Source organism: Microtus oregoni, unplaced genomic scaffold, assembly GCF_018167655.1.
Source record: "Microtus oregoni isolate MIOR12 unplaced genomic scaffold, Mior012 000152F_ref0000281, whole genome shotgun sequence".
Taxonomy (NCBI): Eukaryota; Metazoa; Chordata; class Mammalia; order Rodentia; family Cricetidae; genus Microtus; species Microtus oregoni.
This window is the reverse complement of record NW_024544803.1, coordinates 59361-76407: the sequence shown is the minus strand read 5'-3', so window position 1 is coordinate 76407 and position 17047 is coordinate 59361. Positions and strand designations below refer to the sequence as shown.

The following is a 17047-nucleotide window of genomic DNA, read 5'->3' as shown; positions in this document are numbered from 1 at the left end:
ATCAAAGAGATAAAAAAGATTTTTCTCACAAAGGAAATGCTTCCACTTAGAGTCCACTCAACACCCAGTGCACTGACTGTGTGGCATGTGGAGGCACATTATCACAAAATTTTAGACAGCAGAGAAGTCAGTGGAGTCTTTGCTCCATTAGACAAAGGAGTGGTTAGAGGACCTAGGAAACAGAGCTTCTAATATGAGAGGCTGGATTCATGGATTTCGAACATTAGTGATTAGCTCCAAGTTACCTATGATACATCAGTGTCCCAATAAGAAAAGAAAGCATTCTTCCTTGTGCTCATTTCACCAAGAGCAAGTTCAGATTTGAATTCCGTACTTCCTCTGTCTTCTGTCCTCTGTCTATTCAGATTTGAATTCCCTACTTTTTGCATCTTCTTTCCTCTGTCTATTTAGATTTATCCCCAACTTCCTGTGTCTTCTGTCCTCTGCTGACCTGTACTTGTGAATCCGTCAGTCCCCGTGTTTGGGTGTGACTGGAACTTCTGTGTGTCGTGTATGTCTGTCTGCCTGTGACTGTGTATGTCTGTTCCTCACAGGTGGCTTTGTTCTGTATTTACTGAACAGCGCAAAGAACATCACGTAGGGAAGGAATGGAAAACTTTACAGAAATCTTTAACAGAGTTGTTTTTTTTTTTTTAACAAGGGATTAAGCTACTGGCTCCAACTGATTCCAACTGACCCACTGAACAAGCAGTACTTCAAACAGCATTTTTTATCAGCCAATATCCTTAAATGGATGCTTCTGATCTCTGATAGATTTTAGAAGCTTGTTCTCAACCTCTGTAATTGCCTCTTTCAGCAAATGCTTTACACATGCATTGTTCGGGGACAGGGGCGTGGAAAAGAACATAGTTTAAGACTAGGTCTGCATCAGCTGAGGTTGTAAAAGTTGATTACATGGGAAATCCAAGGCAAGTAATGTCAGTTGCAACATAGTTCTCTTAAAGGCAGGCCGAGCAAACAGTCTGACTACACAGTAGGCTAGCATTCTTAAGTGTTCAGTGACCTCAAGGTGTATTATTAACTCTGCTCATGGGGTCCAGCAGAAGTTCCACTCTCAGAATGCATGCGGTAGTTTCAAAATATTGCATGGCCACAGCTGGATAAAAGAAAACTCCCAGGAAGTGGGTGAGAGGGAATGTCAGGAAAACAGCTATGTTGTGGAGTAGAGACAGTGACTGGAGGGGTCTGGGAAGATGACTTCGGGGGTCGGGAAGGATGAAACCTTCAAATTACCTGGGCCATGGTCCATATTGGGAAGCGCTTTAGAATCTGTTTTAGTTAGGGTTAAAATGGCAATGATGAAACACCATGGCAAAAGCAACTTGAGGAAGAAAGGGTTCATTTCACTTACATTTCCACATCTTAGTTCATCATGGACAGCAGGTAAGACAAGAACTCAAGCAGGGCAGGAACCTGGAGGCAGAAACTGGAGCAGAAGCCCTAGAGAAGTGCTGTTTAGTGGCTTGCTTCTCACGCCTTGTTCAGTCCTCTTGCCTACAGAAACTAGGACCACTCGCCCAGGGTGGCACCACCCATAATAGGCTGGGTCCTCCTACACCATTTACTAATTAGGAAAATGCCCTACAGGATTGCCCCCAGCCTGATCTTTGAGGAATTTTTTAAATTGAGGCTTTTTCTTCTCAGATGACTCTAGCTTGTGTCAAGTTGACATAAAACTAGCCAGCACAGGCTCCTTTTAGATCAGACTACTAATGATAGGCACATGCAAAGATAAACATGCACGCACACACACACACACACACACACATATACACACACACATATAAACACACACATACACACATACACACACATATACACACACACACATATACAACAGCACTAAACTAATGAAAAGGGAAGTAATCTTTAACTCTCTGAAAAAAGATATATACAACATAGGAAAGTGTAATAATCATCATATTTCCTACAAACAACAAATAGGAAATACCTGAAATTAAAATATCAGTAAACAAGGGCTGGAGAGATTAGTCATGAAAGGCACATACCTCTAGCAGGGGGTTGCGGTTTGATTCTGAGCATCCATGTCAGATGCCTTTGCAACTGTCTTTAACTCCAACTGCAGGGAATCAAGGAGCCTCTTCTGGCCTCCATAGGCAACTACATTCATGCACACATATCTACTCCCCAAACAGACACGCATACACTCATATGATTAAAAATAATAAAAATGAAATTTCAAAGTTCAATAAAATGATTAATAAGAATTTTTTCATTCTCTCTTCACACATTTTATTATTTTTCTAACTTGATTCATTTTTTAAAAAGAAAACAAATTATCTTTTTATTTTACATATCAATACCAGTTCCGTCTCCCTCTCTTCCTCCAATTCCTTCCACCTTCCCCCCACCCTACCCTCATCCATATCTCAGAGAGGGTAAAGCACATTGCTTTGAGAAAGGACCAAGGCACTCCCTACTATACCTAGGCTGAGCAAGGTATCCACCCAAAGAGAATGGGTTTCAAAGATCCAGTACAAGCAGTAGGGATAAATCCTGGTGCCACTGCCAGGGACTCGCCCTCCCCCCCCCCCAGGTCGGCCCCAGATGTACAACTGTCACTCACATTCAGAGAAACTAGTTTGGATTACACTGGGCAGAGGCAGGTAGATCTCTGTGAGTTTGAGGCAGCCTGGTCTACAATGTTAGTTCCAGGTCAGCAAAGGCTTAAGAAACAGTCTTGAAAAACCAAAAATAAGTAAATCAATAAAGTACCATCAAGCAAGACAAACTCTCCTTTGGTAGTTTAGGGTTAAATGCAAAAAATAAAACAATCAAAACTATGTGTGATTGTGTCTTAAAAGACTTAAAAATTGAGGGAAGGGGATTGGTGATAGTTACTTTTTCCAGTATAGAACTCCTGGGTACTGTGGGTTGTTACAATCACTTTTAATCTTCTGTCACAAACATAACTGGGAGCTTTATTGTCAGTTCCTTTATTCCTGTAAGCCTTTGTCATTAGTAGTCAAGAAAGACATCTGTCCCTGCCTTTGTCCCTCTGATATTTATTCCCAGCATTGAAACAGGCCACAAGGTATGGTTTTGTTTGTTGTTTGTCTCACTGTTTTGGTATCTCACACTGGATGGAGTCTTCTGCTTTGCTAAGGTGTCAATACTTCTGTTTCTAGTACTAAAGACTGAATCTCCCTGATGGCTGAGGCACTGTGTTTCTGACCCCTTTGACAGAATCTAAATGACGGTGTGACAGCTATTCTTGGTTTCCAACCTGTTTACATCTGGAATGAACTAAAAACCCAAGGAGCGCACACACCTGTGAGGGATTTTTCTAAATCAGATTATTTGCAGTAGGAAGACCCACCCTAAATCTGGGCCTCACCTATATATAAGGGTCATGGGGGAAGAAAGCTTTTGCCCTTTGCTTGCTGGCCTTCACACTCACAAGCAAGCCTATCTATCCAGATGCTGAGGCTTTCCTTCACTGATACTGGAGCCTACTTCTTCCGTATGTCGATGTATATTCAAGACCAGCTGAGACATCCATTCTTGTGGGCTGAACTATTAGATTCTTGGAACTTCTGTCCGAAAACAGCACTTGTTGGACTATCTAAACCATAGCCTCTAAGTCACTGCTATATACATTCTCTCAGTTCTCCTCTAGGGAACCCTGACTGATATAGACAGTTTAAGCCCCCTTCCCATATACTTTTACACTTCTGGAAAGAGACACTCTCCCAATACACACTATCACCAACCACACAGAGTTTTAAGTCCTGTTTTATTTGTTTCTTTGAAATTTTTGTCCCATTTAATTGCAAGCTGTAATTACAAACAAGAATCGTGCATAGGACCAATCTGATTTTAATCCAATGCCCAGTCATGCACAGTCCAGGCCATCTTTCTGATTCTTCACTTTTGTTTCCTTTTGTTTGCTTTGTTGTTGTTGTTTTTTCAAGACAGGGTTTCTTGGCTGTCCTAGAACTCACTCCGTAGACCAGGCTGGCCTCAAACTCACAGCCATCTGCCTGCCTCTCTCCCAAGTGCTGGGACTAAAGGCAGTAGAGAATTTGTAGGATGAGGAAAATTTATAATGTGATGTGGTATCCCATTAAAGTCCAGACTGCGTTCAAATAATGCTTATTTGTGGTGTCTCTTCTCTCGCTTACAATCTCCTTTGGCACACTACCTAACTTCTATGACTGAGTATTTTTATTGGTTAAATGGTAAAATAAAAGTAGTGGGGACCTTCTATAAATGTTGTCTGAGAGATAAATGAGATGTGGAATTTGTCATATTGCACAGTATCTGGTGCACAGTAAATGTAGGGTAGCAATGGTTCATTGTCCTTATTCCTCTTATTTCTCTATGAAGTAAAGCAGTCCCTTCCTACCTGAGATACTGGTATCCAAATATGCCCAATCAAATTCAAACTCTCTTTGTTATTATCCAAACCAGAAAATACAAAATACAAATAAAGAAGAACAACATTAGTAAAAATTAGTATTTTTATCATACTTGCAAAAGGAAAGCTGCTTTTTAAAATTCCTTAAGTTTATCTGTATGTGTATATGTATATAATATATGTGTACATACAAACATGTGTATACATTTATATCTGTGTATCGCATGAATTAATAATATATTTATGAGTATGTATATTGATATGGTAATATATATGTGCACATGTTATTATGTATAATCAAACACATATATACATATGTTGGTATATATACATGTATTAACATTGTACATGATGCCATCTCTATCTTCTTGTACAAGATTCATAGCTATCCTGTGACAGATTGGCTATGCTTTCAGTTTCTCCATGTATATCTGCCGCCTGCTGGTGGCAAAACATATGAACTCTGCTCACATTTCTTTTTGAGGTTTTGAAAACTATAGCGAAGTTTGCATGCTCTAAATCTGAAGCGAGCGACAGTTCATTAAACTGTGGTTTGGTATTTCTTTTAGCTCTTCTTGTCCTTAAAACTCTGGTCAGATGGCACACGCTGGATGGGAACACACACACACACACACACACACACACACACACACACAATGTAGGGGGTGTTATAACCCTGAGAGAATATAGTGACTGTATTAGATTGGTTGTCTAGATAACAGCACAGGAGTTTCTCCTTTTAGCAAGTCAACAATGCACCAGAGCTTATTATCTTAGAGCAGGCAAAGCCAGATCAATTAGGAACCAAGCAAAGCTGAAAACACTTGAGATGTGGACAGGCAGTGGTGCTTCAGCAGTGACTTTCATCCAGAAAATATTTTCTACTGTGAATTTCTGGGGAAAGTCCTTCAAAGTTGCATAAATTAGGCAGCAAATTCCGTTCATGTTTTCTTTTAAAGCAAAGACACTTCGAGTGACTCTAAATGCCTGCTCCAGCAAGATTTTATAAAGAGCAAGGCAAATACATTTTAATGAAAGACAATCACAAATCTCATTTGTATCACTAGACATCATTTGGTCTGGGGAATTGGAAAGAACATTTCTGATCATGGAGACTTAAGTAATTCTTGGAATAAATCTTCTATTAAATATTTAATCAGAAAGAATTATCAAACTCTGGGTTTTTGCTTCATGTATTTCTGTACTTCTTCCGTTTTCAATTTTCCTTCTTAGTTACTGTGACTGTACTGAGGGCCACTCCATTTCTCCATATCTTTCAGACCAATTAAGCCTTATTTCATAGGGTTGGAAGTTTGAGCTCTGACTCTCCGGAGAGTCTCCGTCCCCACAACCTATTAATTAACATCTTCATTAAAGGGTGCATTCAAGAAAATGTGACTAAATAACACGAGTTTCTATGGTTGCAGAGCTTCTAGGAAGGCCCTCACCTTTCTTGGCTTGGCTCTGTGATATACTCCCAAGCATGCTTGATTTTGCTTTCTCCTTGTTGGACAATTCTGCCTACGCTATCTCTGCTACACCTGCCCCATTGCCCAAGACCTCGAATAACATGATCTTCTGCATATCTGACTAGTGAACACAATAGCATATTGTCCCAGTAAATAATGCCCTGCACCCATCAAGTGTTCAGCACAGAAGAAGATGGATGGTTTTATGGGACACAGCAAAGATAATATTTTGGCTGTAGGGACTATCTGAGAAAGTCTTATCTTGTGAGCTTAGTAACTCTGTTAGGATAATTTGTGTGATAGGTTTTACTATTTTAAATTTCTACCTTCTGAAATGTGATTTCCCTCTGCCTACCATGAATCATATCTTTAAAAATAATGCAAAAAGGAACAAATCATAAATCTCCCAAATTTCAACTGAGAAAATTTAAGGGGCTACAGGCAAAAAGACAAATCAAACAAAAAATTATTGGTGGGGAAATCTGGTCTTACTTTTAGAAGTTTTCTTTCTTCTTATTCTTTTTTTTTTAAGAAAACAAACTGCTTTCCTTAGGAAGCTATGTTATTCTGGCGATTAGAATGAGATATCCACCATAGGCTCAGGCATTTGAATACTTTGTTCCCAGTGGATGGCCCCGTTTTTGCACACTTGGGATGTGTGGCCTTGCTGAGGGATGTTACTGGAATAAGGTTTTGAGGTTTCAAAGACTCTTGCCACTTCTGTCCAGACTGTTCTGTCTGCTTCACACCTGTGGTTCAATGTATGAGCTGCCAGCTGCTGCTGTTGCCGCCATGTCTTCACTCCACCCTTGCTAGTGGAGACTGTGTTTTTGCTTCCTGGCTACCTAGACCTGAATAATCACACAGAAACTATATTAATTAGTATACTGTTTGACCAATAGCCCGGACATATTTCTAGATAGCTCTTAAATCTTTTTTTTTTCATGGGAAAATTTCCATGTTTAATGTAAAAGGCTCAAAGCATTGGATTATTTACATGTGGGTTAGAAAAGATGGCAGCGCCCAAGGGTCTTCCTGCGGGGCTGTGAGAAGACAGTTCATTTAAACCCCATTAAATAGAGGCTTCCCGTTTCCAAGGAGGAGCTCACAACAGGAGCCATATCCAGGCCCTTGACGCACGAGCACCAGCTTCAGATCAGGTCAGCCACATTCATGGGCATCTCGTCTATCTGGGTGGAGTAGTACCCTTCTATGTCCCTGAGGATGCGGATATCATCATTCTTCACAAAATTGATGGCCACACCTTTGCGGCCGTATCACCCCGATCTCCCGATTCTGTGAATGTACAGTTCTCTGTTGTTGGGCAGGTCGTAGTTAATGATGAGGGACACCTGAGGGACATCCAGGCCCCGAGCCCAGACATCTGTAGAAATGAGCACTCGGCTGGCACCCGACCGGAACTCCTTCATGATGGACTCACGCTCCTTCTGGGGCATGTCCACGTGCATGGACAACACAGTGAAGTTTGCTTCTCTCATCTTCTCTGTCAGCCAGTCAACCTTCCTCTTGGTGTTGCAGAAGATGACAGCCTGGGTGATGGTCAGCGTGTTGTAGAGGTCACACAGAGTGTCAAACTTCCACTCCTCTCTTTCCACCACCACGAAGAACTGCTTAATGCCTTCCAGAGTCAATTCATCATGCTTCACCAAGATGCGGATAGGTTAACCTGTAATTCTTATCTGTGTTTAGTCATGTGGCTTGGTACCTTATTCAGTAAGGAATTCTCATTTTGCTTCCTCTACGTCTGGGTGGAGACTGTGTCTGGCTTTTCCTTTTTCAAGAATTCTCTTGGCCTTGTTACCCACCTATATTTCCTACCTAGCCAATTGGCATTTCATTAAACCAATATGAATGACAAATATTTATAGTGTACAGAAGCATTATCCTAGAGCAAGTCATCTCTGGGAACATATTCCCAAATAATCCTATAGTTTTTTCTCTAAGTGCTCTTAGTCATGGCATTTTAGCATAACAAAAGAAAAGTAACTAATATAGTTATCTTTTACTAAAGCCAGAAAGTGCTTTCCATGAACTCAAGTGAGCAGTGACATATGAATATGACTATGTTCCTACTGATTTAGGGACAATTGCAGTTATCACAATGGTTGAAAAATTGTAGGACCAAGTTTAACCCATTTCAGATAGAGAAATCACCCATTTCAAGAAAAGTGCTGAGGTTAGCTCAGATGCCTATGACTTCAGCACCATGCTAATAGCTGTCTATCATAACAGCCATATCCTGGAATGATTTAAGACACCTCAAAGAGAAGATCAGGGACTATGGCTGTAGCTCAGTCATTCAGCTTTAGCCCAGCAGAGGAAAGGTTCCAGTCTTGATATCCAGCACCCAAAACTAAAAAATTGTCAGCCAACCTATTAGAAATGTAGTCTCAAACAGATCTCATTGCTTTTCTCTTCTATGTGCACTGGTACCTCCTACTCCTCCTTTTCCTTTTCCTCCTCCTCCTCCTCCTCCTCCTCCTCCTCCTCCTCCTCTTCCTCCTCCTTCTTTTTTTTCCTCCTCATTATTATTCTCTCCCACATTACATCTGGAGCACACTTTCTGCTTTCTCCACTCCTCTCAGTTCTCCCCTACCACTCCTGTCCTACAGATCCACTCCTCTGTCTCCATTCAGAAAAGAACAGCCCTTCCAGGGATATCAACCAAACATGGCAGAAGAAGTTACAGTTAGACCAGGTACATACTCTCATTATCAAAGCTGGATCAAGCAACACAATAGGAGGAAAATAAGATGCAAGCAGTTTCAAGTTTACAGGTAGATCAATTTCTAAAATAAAATGTGTTCATATTTTTCCTTCAAGTCAAACCCTACTTTCCCAAGCATCAATGATATAAATGGTGACTTGGTTACAAGTTCCACCCACAAGAACACATTTAGCCTTAAATGTTGAGGAATGCTGAATCTTTGCAGAAAAAAAATGGCAGAATATAGTTGAAGAAAAACCAATAGCTAAAGTAAAAAGAAAACTGAATATTATTTTAAAATTTTCATCCAATGTAAATGCTTGAAGTCACACATGTTTAATTGGGGCTGATGAGGATGGGAGGTCTATGATAATTTCAAGGGTAGGGCTTGGGGCTCTTGGGCTCCATGATAAGCTACAGAACTGGCTGTTCCTGGTGCCTTAATTTGAATTTACTGCTCACCTTCTGCTGGTGTTTTAGTATTAGCTTAACAGAACTCAATGATTGGCTTGATTCCTTGTTAGAGAATCTAAAGAAGATGACATAGGTAAACATCTCTTGCCTCTTGCCCAGTTTTACATCGATTATTAGACACATGGAAATCACTAAATGAACTCTGTCTGACTCCTATCTAGAATAGGAATAGAAATCTAGATCAAACGGCATTTCTAAAATGGTAGTTCGTAAACTTGATTTAAACTGTAAATCAGTAATGAATACTTTTCATTTTCCATTTAAAAAGTCAATACTGAAAGTTTCTTAAAGGTATGTATTTTGAAAAAAGGACATTTGATAACCTCTAGTAACCCCAAAAAGCAATGAATATTGGATCACAATGTTCAAACTCTTATCACTTTTTTATCCATAATAGCCTAGCCTTATGTGTGTATGTCTGTGTGTGTGTCTGTGTCTATGTGTCTGTGTTTGGTTTGGAAGTTTAGATTCTAGAAATTACAGCCAGGACCCCATACATGATAAACAGACACAGAGCTATAACAGAGCTCTATAGCCTAATGTTTCAATCATTACATAGGTTTAACTTATTTTTATTTAGTTACAGACTGTTCCATTTGTGCCTATGGTAGACTGTTGGCTAGAGACAAGAAACATGAGGAACACTTCTGTTGACATAAATAGATGATAAAATGATAAAAATTATAAAAAAATACTGATAGGAACTCTGAAAGACAGTGTTTCAGAGGCTTATTCTTATGACCTGCCCTCCAAGTCTTATGGTGAAGACTTAAGCCCCATTGTGCCATAGTAGGTCTGTGCTTAAAGAGAGGGTTGTGATAATTGAGTTGTAATGAGATCACTTGAGTGGGCTCTTACCTACCATGAGTCTTATCCTTAATAAGAGGAAGAAATTTGATGACAGATATGAGCAAAGAAAATACTGTTAGGAAGCACAGGGATAAAATGGTTTTCTGCAGGCCAAGGAGAGACACCTTTGAAGAAATCACCTTCATCAACATCTTGATCTTTGTTATCTATTTTTTCAGAATTGTAAGACTGATGGAGGAAGGCTAATAAAAGAACTGCCTTGGCCCACTTTATTGGTTAGAAGATAGGTGGGAGGAGTAAACAGAACAAAATGCTGGGAAGAAGAGGAAGTGAGCTCAGACTCCACAGCTCTCCTCTCGGGAGCAGACGCCTCAGAGAGACACCATGCCCCGCTCCCAGGCAGACACACATGATGAAGCTCCGACCCAGGATGGACTAGGCTAGAATCTTCCCGGTAAGACTGGTTCTCACAGATTATTAGAGATGGGTTGATCGGGATATCAGAATTAGCCAGTAAGGGCTAGAGCTAAAGGGCCAAGCAGTGTTTAAATGAATACAGTTTGTGTGTTGTTATTTCGGGCATAAACCGAGCAGGCGGCCGGGGTGTTGGGAACGCAGCCCCGCCGCCCCTATTTACAACATAAGACAGAAACTATTTCTCTTGTTTAAAGACACTGAGTATTTGGTATTTCATTAGGCTAGCACTAGCACATTAAGAAATTGAAGTTACATTTTTTTCAAAATTCTTTTACCCATTGTTTGTTGGTTTTTTAGTGAGGGTCTTGCTATGGAAGCCTAAATTGGCCAACCATCCTGAGATTACAGGTGTTTTTCACCATCTATCCTTTATAAGATTGTTTTATTTTCTTTTGAGACAAGTTCTCACTATGTAGTTCTAGCTGTCTTGAAACTCACTGTGGAGACCAGGCTGACCTTGAACTCATAGGGTTGTTGCTGCCTCTCTGCCTTCCCAGCGCTGGGATTCAAGGTGTGTACCACAATGCCTGACCTAATAAGATTCTTTCACAACAACAATCTGATTTAAAAAAAAAACTGTAATGATTGTTCTTCCACTTTAAAAGACAAGCCATGCCTACTCTCTCACCCATTCGCTAAGGCAGACTGAACTTCAGCTTCCAGTCTGAGCTTCCTCTCAGAGAGGCGGTTTCTCTTCTGCCTCTCTCCCCACGCCTCTGTTTCCCCCACTTTTCTGTCTCTCTTGCCCTCCTCTCTCTCTGTCTTTGTCTCTCATTCTCTCCTCTTTCCCCCTTTTCCCTTCTTCTTCCATAACCCCTTGAATAAATATTTGACCGAATTCTGCTTGTCGTGCCTATTCATGTCTCTGTCTCTTGCCTGCCTCCCATGTATCTCCCTGTCTGAGACCAGCCACCTCAGGAACCAGTAGCCATCTCTGCCAATATCCTTAAATGGATGCTTCTGATCTCTGATAGATTTTAGAAGCTTGTTCTCAACCTCTGTAATTGCCTCTTTCAGCAAATGCTTTACACATGCATTGTTCGGGGACAGGGGCGTGGAAAAGAACATAGTTTAAGACTAGGTCTGCATCAGCTGAGGTTGTAAAAGTTGATTACATGGGAAATCCAAGGCAAGTAATGTCAGTTGCAACATAGTTCTCTTAAAGGCAGGCCGAGCAAACAGTCTGACTACACAGTAGGCTAGCATTCTTAAGTGTTCAGTGACCTCAAGGTGTATTATTAACTCTGCTCATGGGGTCCAGCAGAAGTTCCACTCTCAGAATGCATGCGGTAGTTTCAAAATATTGCATGGCCACAGCTGGATAAAAGAAAACTCCCAGGAAGTGGGTGAGAGGGAATGTCAGGAAAACAGCTATGTTGTGGAGTAGAGACAGTGACTGGAGGGGTCTGGGAAGATGACTTCGGGGGTCGGGAAGGATGAAACCTTCAAATTACCTGGGCCATGGTCCATATTGGGAAGCGCTTTAGAATCTGTTTTAGTTAGGGTTAAAATGGCAATGATGAAACACCATGGCAAAAGCAACTTGAGGAAGAAAGGGTTCATTTCACTTACATTTCCACATCTTAGTTCATCATGGACAGCAGGTAAGACAAGAACTCAAGCAGGGCAGGAACCTGGAGGCAGAAACTGGAGCAGAAGCCCTAGAGAAGTGCTGTTTAGTGGCTTGCTTCTCACGCCTGTTCAGTCCTCTTGCCTACAGAAACTAGGACCACTCGCCCAGGGTGGCACCACCCATAATAGGCTGGGTCCTCCTACACCATTTACTAATTAGGAAAATGCCCTACAGGATTGCCCCCAGCCTGATCTTTGAGGAATTTTTTAAATTGACTCTTTCTCTTCTCAGTTGACTCTAGCTTGTGTCAAGTTGACATAAAACTAGCCAGCACAGGCTCCTTTTAGGTCAGACTACTAATGATAGGCAGATGCAAATATAAACATGCACGCGCGCGCGCACACACACACACACACACACACACACATACACAACAGCACTAAACTAGTGAAAAGGGAAGTAATCTTTAACTCTCTGAAAAAAGATATATACAACATAGGAAAGTGTAATAATCATCATATTTCCTACAACCAACAAATAGGAAATACCTGAAATTAAAATATCAGTAAACAGGGGCTGGAGAGATTAGTCATGAAAGGCACATACCTTTAGCAGGGGGTTGCGGTTTGATTCTGAGCATCCATGTCAGATGCCTTTGCAACTGCAGGGAATCAAGGAGCCTCTTCTGGCCTCCATAGGCAACTACATTCATGCACACATATCTACTCCCCAAACAGACACGCATACACTCATATGATTAAAAATAATAAAAATGAAATTTCAAAGTTCAACAAAAATGATTAATAAGAGTTTTTTCATTCTCTCTTCACACATTTTATTATTTTTCTAACTTGATTGATTTTTTAAAAAGAAAACAAACTCTCTTTTTTATTTTACATATCAATACCAGTCCAGTCTCCCTCTCTTCCTCCAATTCCTTCCACCTTCCCCCCACCCTACCCTCATCCATACCTCAGAGGGTACAGCACATTGCTTTGAGAAAGGACCAAGGCACTCCCTACTATACCTAGGCTGAGCAAGGTATCCACCCAAAGAGAATGGGTTTCAAAGATCCAGTAGAAGCAGTAGGGATAAATCCTGGTGCAACTGCCAGGGACTCCCCCCCCCCCCCAGTCGGCCCCAGATGTACAACTGTCACTCACATTCAGAGAAACTAGTTTGGACTTACACTGGGCAGAGGCAGGTAGAGCTCTGTGAGTTTGAGGCAGCCTGGTCTACAAAGTTAGTTCCAAGTCAGCGAGTGCTTAAAAAACAGTATTGAAAAACCAAAAATAAGTAAATCAATAAAGTACCATCAAGCAAGATAAACTCTACTTTGGTAGTTTAGGGTTAAATGCAAAAAATAAAACAATCAAAACTATGTGTGATTGTGTCTTAAAAGACTTAAAAATTGAGGGAAGGGGATTGGTGATAGTTACTTTTTCCAGTATAGAACTCCTGGGTACTGTGGGTTGTTATAATCACTTTTAATCTTCTGTCACAAACATAACTGGGAGCTTCATTGTCAATTCCTTTATTCCTGTAAGCCTTTGTCATTAGTAGTCAAGAAAGACATCTGTCCCTGCCTTTGTCCCTCTGATTTTTCATCCCACCATTGAAAAAGGCCACAAGGTATGGTTTTGTTTGTTTTTTGTCTCTCTGTTTTGGTGTCTCACACTGGATGGAGTCATCTGCTTTGCTAAGGTGTCAATACTTCTGTTTCTAGTACTAAAGACTGAATCTCCCTGATGGTTGAGGCACTGTGTTTCTGACCTCTTTTTTTTTCTTTTTGGTTTTTCGAGACAGGGTTTCTCTGTGGTTTTGGGGCCTGTCCTGGAACTAGCTCTTGTAGAACAGGCTGGTCTCGAACTCACAGAGATCCACCTGCCTCTGCCTCCCAAGCGCTGGGATTAAAGGCGTGCGCCACCATCGCCCGGCTGTTTCTGACCCCTTTGACAGAATCTAAATGATGGTGTGACAGCTATTCATGGTTTTCAACTTGTTTACATCTGGAATGAACTATAAACCCAAGGAGCTGCACACACCGGTGAGGGATTTATCTAAATCAGATTATTTGCAGTAGGAAGACCCACCCTAAATCTGGGCCTCACCTATATATAAGGGTCGTGGGGGAAGAAAGCTTTTGCCCTTTGCTTGCTGGCCTTCACACTCACAAGCAAGCCTATCTATCCAGATTCCGAGGCTTTCCTTCACTGATATTGGAGCCTACTCTTCCGTATGTCGATGTATATTCAAGACCAGCTGAGACATCCATTCTTGTGGGCTGAACTATTAGATTCTTGGAACTTCTATCAGAAAACAGCACTTGTTGGACTATCTAAACCATAGCCTCTAAGTCACTGCTATATACATTCTCTCAGTTCTCCTCTAGGGAACCCTGACTGGTATAGACAGTTTAAGCCCCACTCCCATATACTTTTACACTTCTGGAAAGAGACACTCTCCCAATACACACTATCACCAACCACACAGAGTTTTAAGTCCTGTTTTATTTGTTTCTTTGAATTTTTGTCCCATTTAATTGCAAGCTGTAATTACAAACAAGAATAATGCATAGGACCAGTCTGATTTTAATCCAAAGCCCAGTCATGTACAGTCCAGGCCATGTTTCTGATTCTTCACTTTTGTTTCCTTTTGTTTGCTTTGTTGTTGTTGTTTTTTCATGACAGGGTTTCTTGGCTGTCCTAGAACTCACTCCGTAGATCAGGCTGGCCTCAAACTCACAGCCATCTGCCTGCCTCTCTCCCAAGTGCTGGGACTAAAGGCAGTAGAGAATTTGTAGGATGAGGAAAATTTATACTGTGATGTGGTATCCCATTAAAGTCCAGACTGCGTTCAAATAATGCTTATTTGTGGTGTCTCTTTTCTCGCTTACAATCTCCTTTGGCACAATACCTAACCTCTATGACTGAGTATTTTTATTGGTTAAATGGTAAAATAAAAATAGTGGGACCTTCTAAAAATATTGTCTGATTGATAAATGAGATGTGGAATTTGTCACATTGCACAGTGTCTGGTGCACAGTAAATGTAGGATAGCAATGAGTCATTGTCCTTATTCCTCTTATTTCTCTATGAAGTAAAGCAGTCCCTTCCTACCTGAGATACTGGTATCCAAATATGCCCAACCAAATTCAAACTCTCTTTGTTATAATCCAAACCGGAAAATACAAAATATAAATAAGAAGCTCAACATTAGTAAAAATTAGTATTTTTTTTATCACACTTGCAAAAGGAAAGCTGCTTTTTAAAATTCCTTAAGTTTATCTGTATGTGTATATGTATATGATATATGTGTACATACAAACACGTGTATACATTTATATCTATGTATTGCATGAATTAATAATATATTTATGAGTATGTATATTGATATGGTAATATATATGTGCACATGTTAATATGTATAATCAAACACAAATATACATACGTTGGTATATATACATGTATTAACAATGTACATGATGCCATCTCTATCTTCGTGGACAAGATTCATAGCTATCCTGGAACAGATTGGATATGCTTGCAGTTTCTCCATGTATATCTGGCGCCTGCTGGTGGCAAAACATATTAACTCTGCTCACATTTCTTTTTGAGGTTTTGAAAACTATAACGAAGTATGCATGTTCTTAATCTGAAGCGAGAGCCAGTTCATTAAACTGTGGTTTGGTGTTTCTTTTAGCTCTTCTTGTCCTTAAAACTCTGGTCAGATGGCACACGCTTGCATGGGCACACACACACACACAATGCAGGGGGTGTTAAAGCCCTGAGAGAAAATAGTGACTGTATTAGATTGGTTGTCTAGATAACAGCACAGGAATCTCTCCTTTTAGCAAGTCAACAATGCACCAGAGCTTATTATCTTAGAGAAGGCAAAGCCAGATAAATTAGGAACCAAGCAAAGCTGAAAACACTTGAGATGCAGACGGGCACTTCAGCAGTGACTTTGATCCAGAAAATATTTTCCAGTGTGAATTTCTGGGGAAAGTCCTTCAAAGCTGTATTAATTAGGCAGCAAATTCTGTTCATGTTTTCTTTTAAAGCAAAGACACTTCGAGTGACTCTAAATGCCTGCTCCAGCAAGATTTTATAAAGAGCAAGGCAAATACATTTTAATGAAAGTCAATCACAAATCTCATTTGTATCACTAGGCATCATTTGGTCTGGGGAATTGGAAAGAACATTTCTGATCATGGAGACTTAAGTAATTCTTGGATAAATCTTCTATTAAATATTTAATCAGAAAGAATAATCAAACTCTGGGTTTATATTGCTTCATGTATTTCTGTACTTCTTCCGTTTTCAATTTGCCTTCTTAGTAACTGTGACTGTACTGAGGGCCACTCCATTTCTCCATATCTTTCAGACCAATTAAGCCTTATTTCATAGGGTTGGGAGTCAGATCTCGGACTCTCCCGAGAGTCACCGTCCCCACAACCTATTAACTAACATCATCATTAAAGGGTGCATTCAAGAAAATGTGACTAAATAACACGAGTTTCTATGGTTGCAGAGCTTCTAGGAAGGCCCTCACCTTTCTTGGCTTGGCTCTATGATATACTCCCAAGCATGCCTGATTTTGCTTTCTCTTTGTTGGACAATTCTGCCTACGCTGTCTCTGCTACACCTGCCACATTGCCCAAGACCTCGAATAACATGATCTTCTGCATATCTGACTAGTGAACACAATAGCATATTGTCCCAGTAAATAATGCCCTGCACCCATCAAGTGCTCAGCACAGAAGAAGATGGATGGTTTTAGTGGGGCACAGCAAAGATAATATTTTAGCTGTAGGGGTTATCTGAGAAAGTTTTATCTTGTGAGTTTAGTAACTCTGTTACAATAATTTGGGTGATAGGTTTTACTATTTAAAATTTCTACCTTCTGAAATGTGATTTCCCTCTGCCTACCATGAATCATATCTTTAAAAAATAATGCAAAAAGGAACAAATCATAAATCTCCCAAAATTCAACTGAGAAAATTTAAGGAGCTACAGGCAAAATGACAAATCAAACAAAAAATTATTTGTTGTGAAATCTGGTCTTACTTTTAGAAGTTTTCTTTCTTCTTATTCTTTTTTTTTTTAAGAAAA

General features: G+C 40.3%; 1 pseudogene; it reads right to left on the bottom strand.

Annotated features, from left to right (window-relative positions):
* Positions 1-6804: 6804 nt before the first annotated feature.
* On the bottom strand, positions 6805-7550 carry LOC121444994 (annotated as a pseudogene).
* Positions 7551-17047: the final 9497 nt, after the last annotated feature.